Below are 18426 nucleotides of genomic sequence, written 5' to 3'. Positions count from 1 at the left end.
CCTGCTGCACACAGTGCTGGGAAGCACCAGCCCACATCCTTGAGTCCCCAGCCCCACCCTCCCCGCTGTGGCTGTGGCCATCCCACCTCTTCCCCAGCCCTACTCCCCTCCCCCACCCACAGCCTCCCCAGGGGAGCCAGGCTGCCAGCCCCAGCGCTCACTTCCGGCCTCATGACCCTCTCTCCAGCCTGCACGCACTCTCCCTCCCATTTCCCTCCCAGCAGGGTTGAAGACCCAGGGATGTCCTCCTAGCACTGGAGAGCTCTGCTGCCCTGAGACTTTCTCTATGCCCTCCCAGAATGAGCCCCCTCAGGAACTAAGCATCACCTCTTTCAGGCTCCTGGCATTCAGACCCCTACCTGTTCACCTAATCTGAATCTCTTCCAACCCAATTCCAGCCCAAAATCTTAACAAAAATAACAGTGCTGGAAATGATACCAGTCACTTACTTGTTATTTAAATGTAGGCACAAAAAGAGAGGTTAAATCACACACCTTAAGGACAAACAGCCATGTCATTCAATTCTTCTGGAGTCTAAATTTAGTTTTACTGGGTCCTCTAAACCAAATTTGCTTCGATGACCGGAAACTTGGCTCACCCCCAGCCTGCCTCCTCCAATTGTCCTAGTCTCAACTACCAGTTCTAACTATTGACTTCTATCTAATCTAACCACCTACTAGCTAGCTTTCCAGTCACCTCCTCCCACCTCAGTCATCCAGATGCACTACCTTCCCTTGCCACTAGGTGTCCCCTCAGAGCCACTGATGCCCCCAAGGGGAGCTGGCCCTGCCCCGCCCCACTGGGGCCATCAGGGCCCCCCCACAGCACACCCCACCCTACCTATCCCGTCACACAGAGCTCCTTTGTGCAGTCCTCGCCCACCCCCTTCCTGTCCAGAATGGAGCACCTGGCAAGCAGGTCTGCCCCTGAACCGCCCCCTGCCATCCCCCTGCCCTGGATGCCAGGTGTGTAGGCGCCACTGCCAGCTCTCACTGGACCCGAGGTTCACTCGGCCAGCGGCCCTCCCTTCCTCCCTCCGAGGTCACCCAGGGACTGTGCTTCCCGCCCTGCTCCGCCCCCATCCCTCCCCAGAGAGCACCCTAGTAGCGCCCTGCCCCTCCTGCCCAGGTCTGAAGAACTCCTCCTCCTGAAAGTGGCTGCTGGAGAGGAAGTGACTTCAGCGATTTGGCCACAAGGCCAGGCACTGCTGAGCCCAGCTCAGCTAAGGCTTGCCCAGCCCACCTCCAAAGCACAAATGGAGCCTCGCGTATACATCACCCCACTTTGCCCAGAGAGCACCCTAGTAGCGCCCTGCCCCTCCTGCCCAGGTCTGAAGAACTCCTCCTCCTGAAAGTGGCTGCTGGAGAGGAAGTGACTTCAGCGATTTGGCCACAAGGCCAGGCACTGCTGAGCCCAGCTCAGCTAAGGCTTGCCCAGCCCACCTCCAAAGCACAAATGGAGCCTCGCGTATACATCACCCCACTTTGCATCCAGAACTCGTGGCACACACCATACATACCACTCTAGAATATGCAACTTGTTTGCGTGTCTCTCCAGTGCACGCTACTAGTACCCTGCACACACACACACACACACACACACACACACACACACAATATGGGGCACACACAACACTGTGGTATGCCCACACCTGCCCCATACCCAGCCTACACACTCACCACTCCAGTGTACCACATACAAAGCCCTTGAACATTCTCCCAGCCTAGTCCACTTACATAACTCCGGTGTGCACAAACCTGTGCACCTAAGCACAGAACATTTCACATACACCTGCTTGTACACAGGCCCAACTGCCAGTAAATTTACAGTTGGGTACACACAGCTTTGAATCCTCCCACAGCCTATCTCCCCACCCTTCCAATCCCAGGAGGCCCCACCCCCAGATCTCAGGCCCCAGGAATGCTCTTCTGGAAGTTGGGTGGGGTCCCAGGCAGCAGGCTGGGCCCTAGGAAGCTTCCTGGAGCCTGAGGCTTCATGTGTCAGTTCAGGGAGTTGCCTTTCTAGGGCAGGGCAGTCCTACCGGCCTCTGTGCTCCCAAGACCCAGAGGGCTAACCTGGGCCAGAAGTAGGGAGGCAGGTCCTGCTATCACCCCCAACCCCGATCCTCTGAGGGCATCCTAGTAAACCTGGACTTTCCAGCCTCTCCCAGTACCTCACCTTGGCCTCCCAGCTCTTTGCTTCCAGACTCCAATAGAGATATGTCCTAGGGGGTCAGCTGCACACATCAGGCACACTTGTTTCCACCTCTTCCCTGAGTCCTGGTCATTATCACAACCCTTCTCCTCCCAGTTCTCCCAGCTTATCAAGGTGCAGGGAAGAGTCCTCAGGCTAGGAGGCAGGACTGGCAGGAGGTACATGGACACAGACACAGACACATGGACACACACATATACACACACTTATTGTATATCCATGAACCTCAGTTCCTTTCTGGATAATGGGGATTTTGAGTAAGCTGGGTTAATATCACTTGTTTTTTTTTATTTAAAGGGCATCTTTTTGGCCTAAACTGGGAATGGATCCCTACTGGACTGGAGATGGCACAGGCACAGGCTTGGATTCCTCACACATTTACCTGAGCAGGCTGTGCAGAGAGGTCAGGCTCAGCAGGAAAGGCCTGTCTGTGTCAGTGTCTTTGGGGTGGTCTCTCCAGTGGCCTGAGCAGTGCCCCTCACCTGGGAGCCTCTGCACACACTCAGGTGGGCAGGCTCTGGGGTCCAGGCTGACAGGCTGACAATCAGGCAAGCTCCCATCTGTGGAGGGAAACACAGCACACCAAGTATAAGCACAGAGCCAGAAAGCAGGGTGCAGAGGGAGACTGTCCTAGATGGAGTCTAATCCAGCTCCAACCTCATCCCACTGGGGAGATGTGAGTCTGTTTCTCAAAGCTCAGACTCCTGCTGGACAGCAGTGCTCTTGTATGTTTAGATGCTTTGTAAGTTTAGATGCTGCATACGAACACAAGCACACACAACATGGTAGGAAGAAGTTGGCCTTGAGGAGTCACATGGTCCTTGGTTCAACTCCTCAAGCCAGTAACCCCTCTGGTTCTGTTTTCTCATCTCTAAAATGGGGAGAGGAGGATCACATGCACAGGGAGGAACACTAGGGAAGCTACACATACTAAGCTGTCTGCAATGCAGGTGAGCACTGCTGTTTGGAGCGACAGTGACACACACTTCTATGAAGGTGCATCTGCAGCCTGCGTTTACCAGGCTCCATCAGCAACTGGTTATGTCTCTAGTTTTCTTTAATAACCACGGCCTCCCCCCAAGCCCGCCCCACTTCCTGCCCATTTGTCTGCCTTGAGGTCTGCAGTGGTCTGGGAACCAGGACTCATGAACTGCTTAGGTTCTGGTTGCCTTAGAATTTGTGTGACAGATTCTGCTTATACAAATGAACATAACTGAATGTTCAGTAGTCTGGATGAATATACTTGTACATGGATTTCTGAGTTTACCCAGCTTGCCTGTATGCTTCTCTGTATTTCTTTTTTCTTTCTTAATATCTGACATCCAAGGGAAAGGCTTATTTATTTATTTATTTTAGTACCGGGGATCGAACTCTGCTCCTTGCACTTGCGCGGCAGGCAGTGGAACCACTGAGCTAAATCCCTGGCCCCTGCTCCTCCGTATTTCTGCATGCCTACTTATGTGCTGAAGAGGTTACATGTGTGGAATTGTTTACTCAGTTGTGGTCAACACGTCAGCTGTGTGTTAACCAGGCTGAGTGTGTGCCTGGGGTCAGTGTCTTCAGTTACACACAGGGGTATGCGCACGGTCTGAATTTCTATTCTTTGTGTGCACACTTGTGTTTGTATGCCTGTGAGGACAGAAGTGTTAAGTGCCCGTGCCTGTGTGTGACAGGTATGCCCAGCTGCAGTCAGCTGTGCATGTACATGCTGTGCCTGGACCTCTCCATCTCGCTGTGGCAGGAGCCAAAGAAGCTCCTGCCTGTTTCAGAGCTCTCTCGATGTGTGTTTAGCAAGGGGTGGGGGCGTGTGGCTGATGCTCTGCTGTCCCTGCAGGTTTCCAATCGTGAGGTTTGTGACTACAGACATTGGTGTCACTGTAGATCAGCGTTGCCTCCCACCTACCTCTGCTTTTCTCTGGGTTTTCAGGGTCATGGTGTGACAGTGTGACTGGTCACAGTGCTCCTAACAATGTTTCACCATGGGTCAGTTTGCGCCCGTGGATGTCTGTGCATGTGTGGATTTGTAAGGCCTTATTACTGTGTCTGTGTATTCCTGTGTGTGTGTGTGTGTGTGTGTGTGTAGTTGCTTGGTCCCTGTGCTGTCTCTGTATGACTATGCCAGATAGCTGTGTTTCAGTGTCAACACGTGTGAGTGTGCCATGGTGTGCTTGTCAGCACAATGGTGCCTACCTCAGTGTTTGTGTGGTACCTTTGTGTAACTCATGTGAACGACTGCATGGGAGAGACCCTTTATGAGACAGTATGTGTGTCTGTGTCACTGTGTTTGTATGTGCCTGCTTCCTTCCTCCCTCTCACCCTCCCTATCTCCTGCTCTCTCTCTCTCTCTCTCCCTCTCTCTCTCTGTAGGAGCCAGACAACTCCCCAAGCCTGGATTAGGGACAATTTATCCACAGGCAGAGAAGGAGAATTCCAACCTGCCAGAGCCTCCCTCCTCTGATCTGTCCCCCCCCCCGTGGTTGGTGGGCACAGAAATGCAGCCCAGCAGCTCCTAAGCCCTCAGGGAGCCCCCACCTCTGCAGCTCCCCAGAGGCCCAGGAAGGCAGAAAAGATGGAAATCTGGGTGGCCCCAGAGCCCTCCAGTGGGGGTGGACTGGCTGCCCCCCATCCGGGCCCCCACAGCTCAGCTCATCTTGGCCCCGTTCTTCTACATATGGTGGTGGGGTGGGGGGAGTCTGCATGGGGTCTGCCCGGCCCCAGGGCTGCAGAGACCTAAGGAGCAGAGCCATCCCTAGCTCTTCCACAACCTGATACTCCCCATCTGATAAATGTCAGCCCACCCCCCCGCATATAAACGACTAGGGAACTTGCAACTGTGCCCACTCGGACTGGGGGCAGCACAGGGCAGTGTGGTGGGGGGAATGTGGCAAGGGGGAACAGGGCTGGGCTGGGACTAAGGCTCCCTTCATGGTGCTCCAGGCGCAAGGCAGAATCACATGTTTCCCATTAGCTGCTCTGGCCTCCTTGTTCAGGGGGTGTTGGCTGGGGGAGATTTGTTCTGGTTGCAGACACCAGCCGAGACCACACAAGAAAGAGAGAGCGCACAAGAGAGCGAGCAAGAGAGAGAGCCAGAGAGAGAGATACACAGACACAGAGGGAGAGAACAGAACCAGAGACTCAGAGACGGGAGAGTCTGAGATGGAAGCCGTATGAGGCAGGCACACACACTCACAAAAAGAGGGACAGGGAGAGGGAGGTGGAGGTGAGCAGTGCTGAGGCCTAGTGAGAGGCTGAGGGGCTGTGTGGGCCAGGAAGAGACGAAGCTGAGGCCCTGCACAACTGACAAGGAAAGGGAGAGGGGCATAGGGCATCTCTGCCAACAGAGAGGGCAGTGGAAAGAAAGGGACAACCAGGGGCCGGATTGTTCTTCAGAAGGCTGAGAAAGAGACGGTGAGGCAGACAGGGTGGGCCGGGGGGAGGGCTGGGTGAGGGCCGTGTGGGTAGGGGAGTTGGACGTGTGGCAGGCAGGAGCAGCCAGCCCTGGAGCCTCCTGAGCCTCCCGCCTGCTGACCCTCGAGCCTGGGAGATAACAGGCCCGAATAGTGCTGACTTGCGGTTCAGAAATCCAATATCCTCCGCGGCACACTAATCGACTACCTGAGCTTCTGGCCCTCGCTGAGCTGCCCCGATTAATCCTGCGGCTCCACAGCCTTAATTAGTTTAACAGTTTCAGGGGCAGAAGAGGCAGGGAATAGAGTCCCCAGACCCGTGGGGACTCAGCTCCCCTTGCAAACTCTGCCTGGTGCCCCATCTCCCCAGTCACACACCTGCCTCAGCCCTGGAGGCCCCTTCCCATACTATCTGCAAAACACTGAGTCCTCCCCTCCTGGGGAATAGTCCCAAGGGTTGGCACCTGGGTCAGAAGGTAGGTCATGCGGCACTGAGACCTCCCTCACCCCAGACTGGTCCTATGCTCAGGGCTTCAAGCACTTCCTCTGGCCTGCCCTTTGGGGCCCTGTGGTCTGCTTGAGGAGGCTCTGCCAACTGCCAGCCTCATACCACCCAGCAACATGTTGTCTCTTTACAGTGAGAGACAAGCTCCCAAGTTACTGACAACTTCCCAACAGCATGAGATAATCACACATGTCACTCCCCACAACAGCATGAGATGGGCACATGGTGACATCTCTCTCACACACACAACAGTCTGAGAGACAGGTGTACGAGTCAGTGACAACCCTCCTAACAGGATGAGCTAAGGATATAACCTGTCGCTTCCCTGAAAGTGTGAGATGGTCACATCTGACACCCCCAGAGAGCTTGGGACAGGTTATCATCCCTCACCACAGTAGAACTACCACACCTTCCTCCACGTCACCCTCCCCTCCATGAGGTAAGCTTCTTTTTCCATGGGAGGGAGGTAGGACAGCCCTCAGTATGAGGCAGTGACACAACCTTGATCCTTCCCTGAGTCCTCTCCAGATGGTGGGACAGTACATGACATGTCACCTCCCTGACTACTTTGGACAGGTGACAGCCCATCCACACCCTTCCCCCACCCACTGTCACCAGCCTAGGTGGTGCTGTCCTCTGCCTGCAGAGATGTCACAGCTCACAGGGCATGAATGTCACCCCGGCACTGCCAGAGCTGGGCACAGCCACACGTTGTCCCAGTGATAAACACCACTGGCCCCAGGAGGAGGTGAAGGCACACAGGGCTCCGGGTGTGACCTTGGTCCCTGGACACCAGGAGGGGAGGTGCTGTGGCCTCCTGCCTGGGTAACCCAGCAGCCATGCAGCACAGGCTCGGGGAAAGGCTTGCTAGGGAAGAAGCTGCCTTGGCATGCATGTAACCTGGAAATGCCACCTCCCCGAGCCGCCACCTCCCCGAGCCCCCACCCCACTCCATTTCTAATTTAATGTAGCTGTGTGTCTAGGGGGTGGTGTACAATGGGTGGTAGAGGTAAGGCTGTCACCAAGGCTGTTTGTCAGACTGCTTAGAGATCAGTGGGGAGTAGGGGCTTAGGAGCTGCTGTCACCACACAATTAATTCACAGAGGAAAGGATGGGAGAATGGCTTTGAGACCCCCGTGCTGCGAGGGGCGCCCCTTTTCCTTATAAAGGCCCCCTCTCCAAACTCCAGGCCACAGAGCTGGGGACAAGGAGGCCAAAGTCCAGGGGCATGACTCACCCAGGGAACAGGCCCAGCCTGCTGGCCAGAGTATGAGAGAGGCCGGGAGCCAAGAGGCCTGGGTTCAAGACTGAGCTATTCCCAGGCCAAGCTGGGTGACCTTGGGGAGCAGCTCAGCCTTTTTGGCTTTGGGAAGGGGGAAGGAGCCATGACCAGGAAAGTGCCAGGGTCAGAAAGAAGCTGAAGCTGGGGGGCAGTGGGAAGGATGGGGGGAGGACAGTGTTGTCTAGCACTGGCTCTGCTGCTTCCTCATGAAGAACCTCATCGTTCTGTACTCCCTTATCTGGAGAGACACCACACCAGCTTCCAAGAATATGTAGTATAAAGTAGGTAGGTGCTCAAGAAGCAGGAAGCTTCTTTAGAAGAAAGGGAAATAGCCCAAAAGAGGGCAGGAGACTTGCCCAAGCCAGAGTAAAATTAGTCCACTGAACAGTGTCCACTGCCTAGCTTCCCACCTGCAGCTGTTTCTTTAAGATTGCTTGGAGGTATGTTTGGGGGAGGATGTTGGGGTTTTATGGATACGGCACAGACCAAACTGCCCTAAGATCAAGGAATCCCAACAGGAGTTTTTCATCCCTCTCACCCTTACGCTAAACCTCACCCACCTTCAAGCCCTAGGGTAATAACTCAAAAGGGATGGGGGCAGCCCGCACACCAGCCCCTACAACCAGCAACAGCATCTGCTGCTTGGAAAGCTAGGGGATCTGGGATGTCAGTGTCCAGTGCCTGATTTATACAAGAGCCCAGAGAGGGACAGGCCTAGCCTAAGGTCACACAGCAAGACAGCCACAGAGCCCAGAGCTCTGGTCAAGGACAGCCTCAGAGCAGAGTCCCTGTAGCCCCTGAGGGTGGCTGGAGCTGGGGGGCCCTGGGGGACTGAGAAAAACATGGCGACAGATGGCCTGCCGAGGCAGCGGCGATCTGGGCGGCTGGCAGGCATGCTCGCTCCCGCGCAGGGAAGCAGCTAATTTTAGCTGAGGCCTCGATGCCAGCTTTGTTCCCCCCACCTACCCAGTGAGGGGGCCCAGCATGCCTTGCGTGCAACCACCTCCCCCAGGCACCCCTACTCCCCCCTTGGTGAGTAGTGCCCAGACCCCAGGGTCCTAGAACTGTCTGCAGGACCAGGCCTCACCACACCCGGAGACAAGGGCTGGCCCTGGAGACCTGGCTCCCCACCCAGGGCTTGTCTGCACATGATTCCAAGCTCATTCCTTGATGAAGACAGAAAGAAGGCTCGAGGCCACTTCTCAGACCCAGAGGGCTGGACAGCGGGGACTGCCAGTCTTGAGGGGAGACAGGCACTGTCCTCCACCCAGTACTTAAGGAGACAGGACTCTTGATTCTACCACAGCCCTGGTTCTTCTGGCTCAGTCTTGGTGTTGGGGAGCACAAGGGCAGAAGTTACTCAAGCCTTTCCTTGTTCCTCATAACTCTGACTTAGCTCCAGGAGATCAAAGTACTTTAAAGAACTCAGCAAGAGCAAGGGTAGCAACACTATATGCCAGTGGGGGAAACTGAGGCAGAATGTGAGACAGCCATTATGGTAGCAAAGTGGAGGACAAATCCCAGAAAGAGCAAATCCTAAACATGATGTTCAAGTCCTTAGAGCTAGGGGCCTTCCTGGCTGGCTTAACTCTTGGGACTACCCTTTGCCCTTACCTGGGCTGGTGGAAAGTAGACTAGATGGATGGAGCTCCATTCACCAAAACCTGGCAGAGTGAGCTCTTTAACCTTAGATTCTGCCCATTTCAAGTTCAATGATGCATGCCCACCGGGGGTTCTAGGACATATGCCCCCTAAAAAGACAATACTTTAGGGATGATTGTAGAGTGCCCCACCAGCTCCCCAATCAGGGGCTATAAAGGAAGTGGCCAAGTAGGAAAAAGAGGAAGGAGACCTGAACGAAATCTATGTATTTAGAGTCAAAGAAGAGGAGGGAGAAATCAAGGCAAAGAATCAGATAGAAAGAGGAAGATCATGGGAACAACAGAAAGTGGGCAGAATGAGCTTTAAGGAAAAAAGAGATAAGGAGGGAGGAGAAAGAAGAGAGGGAGCATACCAGAGGAAGGATGACAGCAAGAAAAGACTCAGGAAGAGAGGGAAGGAGGAAGAAAAGACAGAGAGAGACAAGCAGAATGATGCAGAGACAAAGACACACACACACACACAGACACACACACGGAGACAGACACATGGAGGGGAAGACATGGAGAAGGAGCTTGCCGCAGACAGGCCAAGGCACAGCAACCCAGGGAGCTGGAGACAGAGGGCCTGACACACCCAGAGACCAACAGAGACAGTTGAGAGGATGAGACACACTCTCAGAACGGGGCGGGAACAAGGGGAAGACACTAAGTGATAGATGGAGTGTGGGGGGGAACAGCAGGAGTAGGCAGAGGCAGGAGGGAGGGGGTGTGAGGAGGAGGAGGGGAAGGAGGGGAGATGTCGTCGCCAGAACTACGGGGGACAGAGGACAGAAATGGAATGTGGGTCTGGGCATGAGGCTCACAGATGCATCGGCTCCGGTTTCAGCTGGGGCAGTTGGCTGCTAGGGTGGGGGGAGGAAGAAACAGAGCTGGTGAGGGAGGGGGCCTGTTGCCATGGTGGCGGGCACGGCAGGGGCACAGTCTGCTGGCACTTGGAGCTCTGGGCATGGTAGGGGTCTGACTGAGGGGGAGAGAGGGGGGTGATGAAGAAGTCTCCCCCCTGCCCTCAGGGTTCTACCAGGAAGAAAGTTTCCAGAGAGTGCTGGAAGATGCTGGGAGTGGAGCACAGTGGGCCCTGTCGGTTATCATGGAGCCACCAGGGAGGGGCACCCTTCTCCAGGCTACCTATGCCATCCCAGGTTCCCACCTGTGCCTCAGGCTGGCCCCTGGGAACCTTCTCCTCTGTCCCCTCCAGTCTAGCTGAAGATCTGCATGCTACTGCTTCTGCTGCTTCTGCTTGCAGGGGAGCAGCAAGATTGTGAATTCAGGATCTGTAATCCTAACGCAGAGCCCAGGCCTACCGGGCTCCAGTTGCCAAGGCGACGGTGGGTCAGAGGGCAGCGCAGGGCGCCCGCTCCTCCAAGTCAGAATCCCAATTGTTAAAGCCTAAGAATAAACAGCTGAAGCGGCGGTGGGGGGGCCAAACAGGGGGGGGTGTTGAGGTCTGCATCAGCTCAGTGTGGTGTTGTCAAGCGAGATGTCACTAATTGTCTGAAGGAACGGGCTGAGGCAGCTCTTAACTGCTTCCGTGCCACCAGAGACACCTTTGCTTCCTGGCCTCATCCCTGGGGCCTTCCAGCATTCCACTGGGCCGGGTAGTTGGTGTGGGGAGTGCTGGCCCAGCATAATCTCTGCTTTCTTTGCACTGAACCCCCACATACTTTGGCTCCCAACCCTCCTCTTTGCCCAACTTGGAACCTCCCACCTGCAAGCTAAATCTATGTTCCTAGAAGCAGTACCCCCAGTCACTGGGCATACAATACTACTCCTAGTGCAGAACTGCTCCCCTATGGCCTGCAGAAACCTTTCCAGCTTTCCCAGTACCACCTCCTCCTCTTCCCAGAAGTCAGAGGTTTTGGTGCAAGAGGTGTAGATTACAAAAGAAGATAGACCTAGTGCTTTGTGATCTTTGTGGGGACAGGAGACCCTCCAGTGGAGAAAGGGCAGGCCTCTAGGAATTCCCTGTGCAACTAACTACCTACTCTTAGTCACATACACTAGAGACAAAGCTCTGAAGGGAACTAGGGACCCTGGTTTCTAGCTTTGCTTGTTCTACCTACTTTCTGGGTGACTCTGGACAAAGTAGTTTCCCTGTGGGTTTGTCTCCTCTACTACCCGACCTAAATATTTAGTGCCTACTGAGCCAGGCCATGTCTGTAACCCCTTCCCAGAGGAATTTCCAATCCAGTCAGTGAGAAGGGCTCAAGGTAGAAAGCCAATAAAGGTGCATTAGGTGAGATACTGCATGAGAAACTCAACCTCTGCAGATCCCACTGCTCAATGGATAGCAGCAGTGTGGCTACTGCCCTGAGTATAGAGGGCCACTAAAAAGGGGAAGGTAAAAAGAAAAATAAGATGGAGGGTTTGTTCTGGGAAGGTCTCCGGCAAAAAGTAGCACTGGCAAGATTTGGACAAATGGACAAAGTAGAGCACTCTAGGGAGAGGGAGGTCTTGAGGGTCTTCAAAGGGAGCTGATTAAACTGCAAGGTCCCAGAGTCTCATATTCTGCCTCTCCAGAGCAGGAAGGGCAAAAAGCCTTCAACAGTTCCCCGCCCTACCGCTGGCCCCGCCTCCTGTCGCACCTCCTGCCGACCCCACCCACTGCGCCTTCCGGAGCCAAAGGAGGGGTGGCTTCCAGGGGGCAAGCCGCCCGCGGGCTGCGCTCCCGGGGATTGGCATCACCTCGAGTGATGTCATAAGGGGTGGGGCGGACCTCAGACACGCCCCCTACCATACCCTCTGATCCCCGTTTCCTTCGCCCTCAGCGAGTCTCAGGTGGGGGCCCACAGCCGGCTTGTCTGGGGCGCTATTTGTGGGCGGGGAGCTGAGCGCAGAAACAGGGGATCCCCCAGAGATGGCTCAAACCAGCCCCGGGCTGGACGCGTACAAAAGGCGACTTGTTCTTTCTCGGGATGCCTGCGCCTTCTCAAACATACCTTACAGCCGCACTATGGGGACAGCTACACCCACACAGCAGCAGCACAAAGCCTGACAGGGTGGGGAGAGGGGGCTTTCTTCGACAGTAGTAACAACCCTCTTTCGAACCACCCCATTCACCTCACCTCTCCTATCCCAAGTCACCTGGATACCGCCACAGCCTCATGCACAACAGTTCCATTCTCAAAACTACCCTTTTCTTCATACTGCCTATAGTTTACTACTTCCTGCTATGGAGTCCTACTGCCGGTTATAATCCAGGCTTCACACTATGTGCAACCTTAGCCCCCAAAAAGGCTTACTGCCGTTACTTTATTTTTAAAGCAGCGCTAGGGTTGAACCCACAGCCTTGGGCATGCTAGATAAATGTTTTACCACTAAGCTATACATACCTCTAGCCCTGCTACTCTTATTTTTACTGAGCACCTATTCTGTACAATCTCATAATAACCCTACATGGTGGTCACCATTTGTCCTATTTCATGGCTAGACAGCTGATGCTTAGGTTAAATGCCTATGGCAGAGGCAAGGTTTTGAAAGCCAGGTCAAGCTTGGCTTCAGAGAGCATGTTCTACCATATATTACCAACTCCGCCCCCCATCACATCTTACATCCGAGCACCCCACCAAACACATACCCAGACAGTAAAGCCATCTTAGAGTTGCGGTATCATTTGCCCCAAACACTTCTCAATAGTACCAGGCAGCCGCTCTAACTAACCAGGCAATGTGCATGCTGACCCTCAGTCATTAACAAATGGGTCCCAGAACAGGCTACCTCTAAACTTTACAGCAGGCTCACTTCCACCTCCCCTGACCCCAAGATGACAAAGCACTGCCATTCCGGTTGGGCCTGAAACTCTCCCTGACCCACTGCGCTGGGACCCTCCTCTAGCCCATAACCCCTGCTGGGAACAAGGCCAAACAAACTCCTTCCCGGGGATGTCAAAGCACCTTTCCTGGGGAGGCGGTGCTGTGATCCTAAGAGCGCGGCTAGGAAGGAAGATCCGATTACTCTTTCCCCAGCTGTGCTCGGACTCCTTGGGGTTGACCTTTCACCTCACCCAGGCCAAGACCCAAAGGGGGCCAGAGTCCAGCCCTCACCTCCTGTTAACCCTTTGCATTCACCTTTTCATTTCTAGGTCCCTGCCAGGGCCAGGTGGGTTTCAGGAAGGCCTGTCGGCTGGCCAACCTCAACCTACCCTCCCATCCTAACGTCCGGTTTCCCAGAGAGCTTTACAGCTCCCTGCTCCCTGCCCCCTGCCCATGCTGTCCTGCCGGGATCAGATACCTCCGCCCAAGCAGCTGAAAATGACCTGGGCTATTTTCGCTACAGGATCACATTGCAACTCCCCCTTGAGCTGGTAACTTCCCACACCTCTCCAGACCATCACCCCTCCCCACCTCTCACCCACAGCCACTAACAAGACAGGAGGGTTTTTAGAGATCACTAGCCTATGCCCCTCAGATGGGGAGTCTGAGACCAATAAGGAGCCAGGCAAAAGGGCTGGGCAGAGAACCAGGCTCCCTGGGTTCCCGCCCAGGTCTCTTTCTACTGTCTAGCACAGCCTGCTCCATACCCTAGATCTCACAGCCTGACCCAGCCAACCTTCTCCAAACACCAGAAAGTTACCCAGGAGGCTACGCATAAGTCCCTGTGCTGCCCTGCATGTCAGAATCTACCTTGGCCACACTCTTTTGTTTAGGATTGGGATTAGGTTTGTACCTGTGTCACAGACATGTGGGCCCACCGGGAAGCTCTTAGGGGGTGCAGACTGGGAGGAAATAGAAAGTGACTGAAGAATTCCCGAGAAGAATGGGAGGTGGATTCAGGCTTTATTCCAAGCTGCCCCTTGCCCTAGCTTCCTGGTCATGTCTACCCCCACTCCCACCCTGGGGCTTTCCATTTCTACAAACTCAGCCCCCTCCAGCTCTCTCTGCCCCTGCCCCTGCCCTCTGCCTCAAGCCCAAACCCTCCTGGATAGGAATGTGACTGGTCAGGTCTGAGTTGACCACATGAGTGGCTATAAGGTGACAGACCCCAATCCTCCCATCCCCCCAACCTCACATACCAAGGTGGGGGTAGGAACTGCTTTAACCCTTTATAGCCTGGGTTTGGGGGAGAAAAGGATGGGTGTTATCTGCCTGGGTATCCCCCCCCATTAAGAGATTGTCTATACCACCCTAAATGTTTAACTCTCACCTCCCATGACATTTTTAAAAACAGGAGCTGGCGCTGAGGGCAGAAAAGGAAAACCAGCATCATGAACCCATAGCTCTGGAGCCCCTGGTCTGATGGGAGAAATACAACCCTGCCCTGGGGAGTCTGGGCGCATGAGGGGGAGATACAGAGGCTAGGACAAAGAGCCGAGAGCAGAGCGTGGAGCTGCTACACAAGTGGGAGGAAGCCAGGGCAGGAGAACAAGCCAGGTGGGGTCAGGCCAGGCAGGCTTCCCAGAGGCCCCTGGGCCCACACCCCTCCCCCCAGGCTCTGGAATCTCGGGGGTCAGGGCTGAGGGACAGCTCCACCCCCTGCTCCCCTCAGGCTCAGGAATTCCACGGGGGTGGGGGGGCGCTGCTGCTTCGGACTCAGTCCAAGTTGGCTCCCACTGTATGGGGAACCACAGCTCCTCCTCGCCCCCACCCCCACCCCTACCCAAGCCCCTGGGCTGGCCCCTGGCCCCCTTCCCTCCCCCTGCCTGGCACAGTGTGTGCCAGGCGCTGGCAGAAAACAAACCCGCAGGGGTGGGTTTGCAGGGAGCGGGGTAACCTTGACACAGTTGCGGCAGTCGCTAATGGCAGACACACACTCCGCCTGTTCTGGGGGGACTGTTGCCGTTGCTAGGAAACCAGCAGCCGCGTGAATGGAAATGGGTCAGTAAACCTGGGGAGAGATAGTGTGACACTCGAACCACTGCAGCTGCTCCAGCCCACACCGAAATCCCTCCTCTTCAATATTTATCACTCCGGCCTGGGCCCTCAAGTCCTACAAGACCCTGCACCAGCCTGGCCCTCAGGCCCCCCTCAAGGGTCGACAGGGGTGGAAGGAGAAAAGCAGTGGAGGGGCTTATCCACTGTTGGGGGGTTCCCGGCGGGACAGAACTGGTTCTGGAGGAGATTGAACAGGAAACAGAGTCTAATCCCGTGGTGGGGAAGGGGATAAAAGGTCAATTCACGCCTGTTCCTGATTTAGGCACCGTGGTAAAATTACTGTGAGAGTAAACCAACTTGTAGTAGCCTGCTTACCTGCAGAAGGACAGGAAGGAGTTCCCCCCACCCTCCGCATCCCTGGGTCTCCCTTGATGTAGAGGGAGAGGGACCCAAAACAGCCAGAATCTATTCACTGACTGCCTGAAAATACTAATTGTCCTGGCACAATGTGACAGCACCCCAAATAGCCAACAGTTGCTTACTGCTTTGCCGCTCTATTCCTTTAGCAGCACACACCCCAGCCACTCACTGTTCAGGAAACCTTGACAACACCCCTACACAGATACCCCCACAATAGAACATGACAACTGCAATTCAGAACAGAGCCATTCAGCTCAACCCTAAACAAGCTGACAAACCTAGGCACAGGCGAAACTCTTCCATCACGCCCCATGAGGCTGCAGCCTTCCCAGCAGCTTGCCCTGACCCAAAGCCGGTTCTCTGGCTCAGGGATGGTTTTTCCTCCCTCCCACTGCCAACCTCCTTGACTTGCACACACCCTGATACACTGCCCCTGTGATGGCCCTTCTGGACACGCCATACCACAAGCTAGCTGCCTCGTGTCCAGCACTCCACTCCCCAGAGACTGCCTGGTCACTGACACACACACATTCCCATCCCCTAGAAGCATCCAGTCTCACAGCCCCGCCTGACACAAGATCTTGTTCTTAAACTCAGGCCTCTTTTCAGACAAGGGAGACCCTGGGAATCAGCAGTGGCACTCATGTGGGTGATATGCCCCCTCCACCCACCACAATCTGCCAGCATCCCTGAAGGGTGTGTCTCAACTCAGCAAGGGAGGCACTCTAGCCTGGGAGGGGGGAACCTTGACAGGGATCTCCCAGCTGACTTGTTTCTCTGTGTCTCCTATCTCCTAGGATACATCAGTCAACACAGGCTTGGAGCCTGTCAGAGCTAAAAGGTGCCTTAGGGAGTCACTAATCTAGCCTCCTCCGCTCAGTAGGAAGAAACAGAGACCCACAGAGGGAAAGCAGCTTGCCCAGTCACACAGCTAAAGTGCTGGTTCCAGTTTATTACTCCTTTACACTCCTTCTCTGGGTTGGAGAGAAACTAGGAGTTGGGAGGGGGAGACAGTCAACCCAAAAAGGCTTTCCTGAAGCAGAGAGAGGCAGGTCATGACTAGGTAGGAGGGGAAGTCTCTCCCAGAGAGGTGGTGATGGGAACTGCCCAACAAGTCATTCAGAAATGAGCCACATAAATTTGACCAAATCCAAGCTTTGCCAAAACAATGTGGTGGACAAGCAACCCTGCTCCTGCCCCCATCCCAGGGCACCGAAGCACTGCTTGCCGAAGCCAAAGGGAGGTTACTCTGTTCCCCGTACCTAGGCTTCAGTGCACAGTCTAACTCTGGGGCAGCCTTGCCTCCCATTATTTAAATAGATGTCTGCCAGGGTGCCTCTTGGAGGATGATTGGTATTCTCCTGGGTGTTAGTATTTCAACTCCATTTTTCAGAAAAGCAAACTGAGGCTCAAAGAGGCCCCGTAATTTGTTTACACAGATAACAAAAGGAACTTTACGCTCCTTCCAGTACACCAGGGTCTTTCCCTACGGACAGGGAAAGCCAATTAAACAGGAAACAGGGAGAGCTGGAGGAGGTGGGGCAGGGAAAGGCTGGGGATAACACAGGCCCAGGCTGACCTCCAGAGCTGAGGTGGAGTTTAGACAGAGGCATTTGAATTTGAATCTGGGTATCTGGCAGTGGTGAAGTGAAAGGTCAGCAAAGAGCTGGGAGGGAGAGGAAAGGAGAATTCCACCAGCCTCAAGCCTGCCTGGGCCATACCCAAGGGAGCCAGGCCAAGGCTCTCTGCCAGCCCCCCCCCCATAGAACAACAGTGGGAGCATTGTGAGGGGGCTAGGCCCCCTCCCTGGGCCTCGGTTTCCCCATCTGTACTGAGTTGGCCTGGAGGGAAGAACTTCCAAGGGCCCTACTGACTGTATTTATTTATTTAGGCAGTACCGGGGAGTGAACCCAGTGCCTTGTGCATGCTAGGCAAGTGCTGAGTTACTTCTTTTTATTTTTTAAGCAGGGGCTCAGTGAGCTGTCCAGGCTGGTCTCCAAATTGTTTTCTCCTTGTCTCAGCCTCCTAAGTGGCTGGGATTACAGGTGTGTGACACCCGGGTGCCTTGCACTTCCTACCTTAACATATTCCAATCAGTCCTAGTTCTCAGCATTCAGTACCAATTTAGAGTTCTTTCTGCTGATGTGAAGGTAGCTGGCAGTAACAACAGAAAATATGCATTTAATGAGGCACTACTTACCTTGGGAAGCCACATTTCACAGGCCTATTGGAGGGTAAGGGGATTCAACTACTTTGAGGGAGGGTTTTCTACTCCTCTGAATGGAACAAGTGCTCTATGTACCACCCTTACTGTGGGCAGACACTACACTTGTTGTTTCAAATGCTCGACTTTAAGCCCCACAACAAGGCCAAGGCCTATTGTTATCTAGTTTTTCATGAGGAAAGGGAAACAGGAGTGAAGGGACTTGCCCAAGGTCACACAGCCAATGAGCAGCAGAGAAGGCATGCCAACTAGGCCTACCTCCACTCCTTTTGTTTAATTTGGGCAGGGTGCACTGAATGGGAGCAGGGAATGGAATTAGGGGCTATGTGCAGGGGGATAAAGGGCCCACTCCAGGCAGGGGAGATCTACCTGCTGAGTTGCCAAACAGTTGGCTCATCAGTCACCGACTACCAAATGGTGCTGGAACACAACTAAGTTGTGCAAAAGCATCCTTTTCTCTCCCCCACAAAGGGCAGAACAGGCATCTTTCCTTCCCCCCTTCCCCAAAGTGCCCGGTGTGAGCCCTGAGAGGTCACTTACCTATTCCCCTGGGCCTCAGGGCTCCAGTAAAAAGAAGTCCCTGTCTCCAAGGGATTCTTTTCCGGAATCCCCCACCTGCAAGGTGCAGAGCCGCACCCAAAGAAAGCTGCCTCCGCCATCGGGGAAATTATCCAGGATTTTTCCAGCATGTCTGCGTGCCCCAGCGGCCAGACAACTGGAGACAGAGAGGGACTGGGGTAGGGCTGCCTCACTTCCCTCCTAGAAGCCCTCAGACGCCTGGATTCGAGCAGGAGGTGCTGGTCTGAAGGTCCAGCCAGTCTTCAAGAGGCTAGGACAGCCAACCGAGTTTTGCCGTCACCGCCCCTCCGGCTACCTGGCTGCCCCTAGATGCCTGCCACCCCCGCC

At 54.7% G+C, this 18426-nt stretch overlaps 1 protein-coding gene across 1 annotated transcript in view; it reads right to left on the bottom strand.

Annotated features, from left to right (window-relative positions):
* Ahdc1 (AT-hook DNA binding motif containing 1) overlaps nucleotides 1–18415 on the bottom strand; it is a 38981-nt gene extending 20566 nt beyond the window's left edge. Inside the window, 2 exon segments of the mRNA XM_019208835.2 lie at nucleotides 2597–2774; nucleotides 18061–18415. The gene's annotated coding sequence lies outside the window, so the exon portion shown is untranslated.
* Between the last annotated feature and the right edge of the window lie 11 nt (nucleotides 18416–18426).

Source organism: Fukomys damarensis, unplaced genomic scaffold (assembly GCF_012274545.1).
Source record: "Fukomys damarensis isolate Sample0158 unplaced genomic scaffold, DMR_v1.0_HiC HiC_scaffold_23, whole genome shotgun sequence".
Lineage (NCBI taxonomy): Eukaryota > Metazoa > Chordata > Mammalia > Rodentia > Bathyergidae > Fukomys > Fukomys damarensis.
This window is presented reverse-complemented; position numbering and strand designations above follow the sequence as displayed.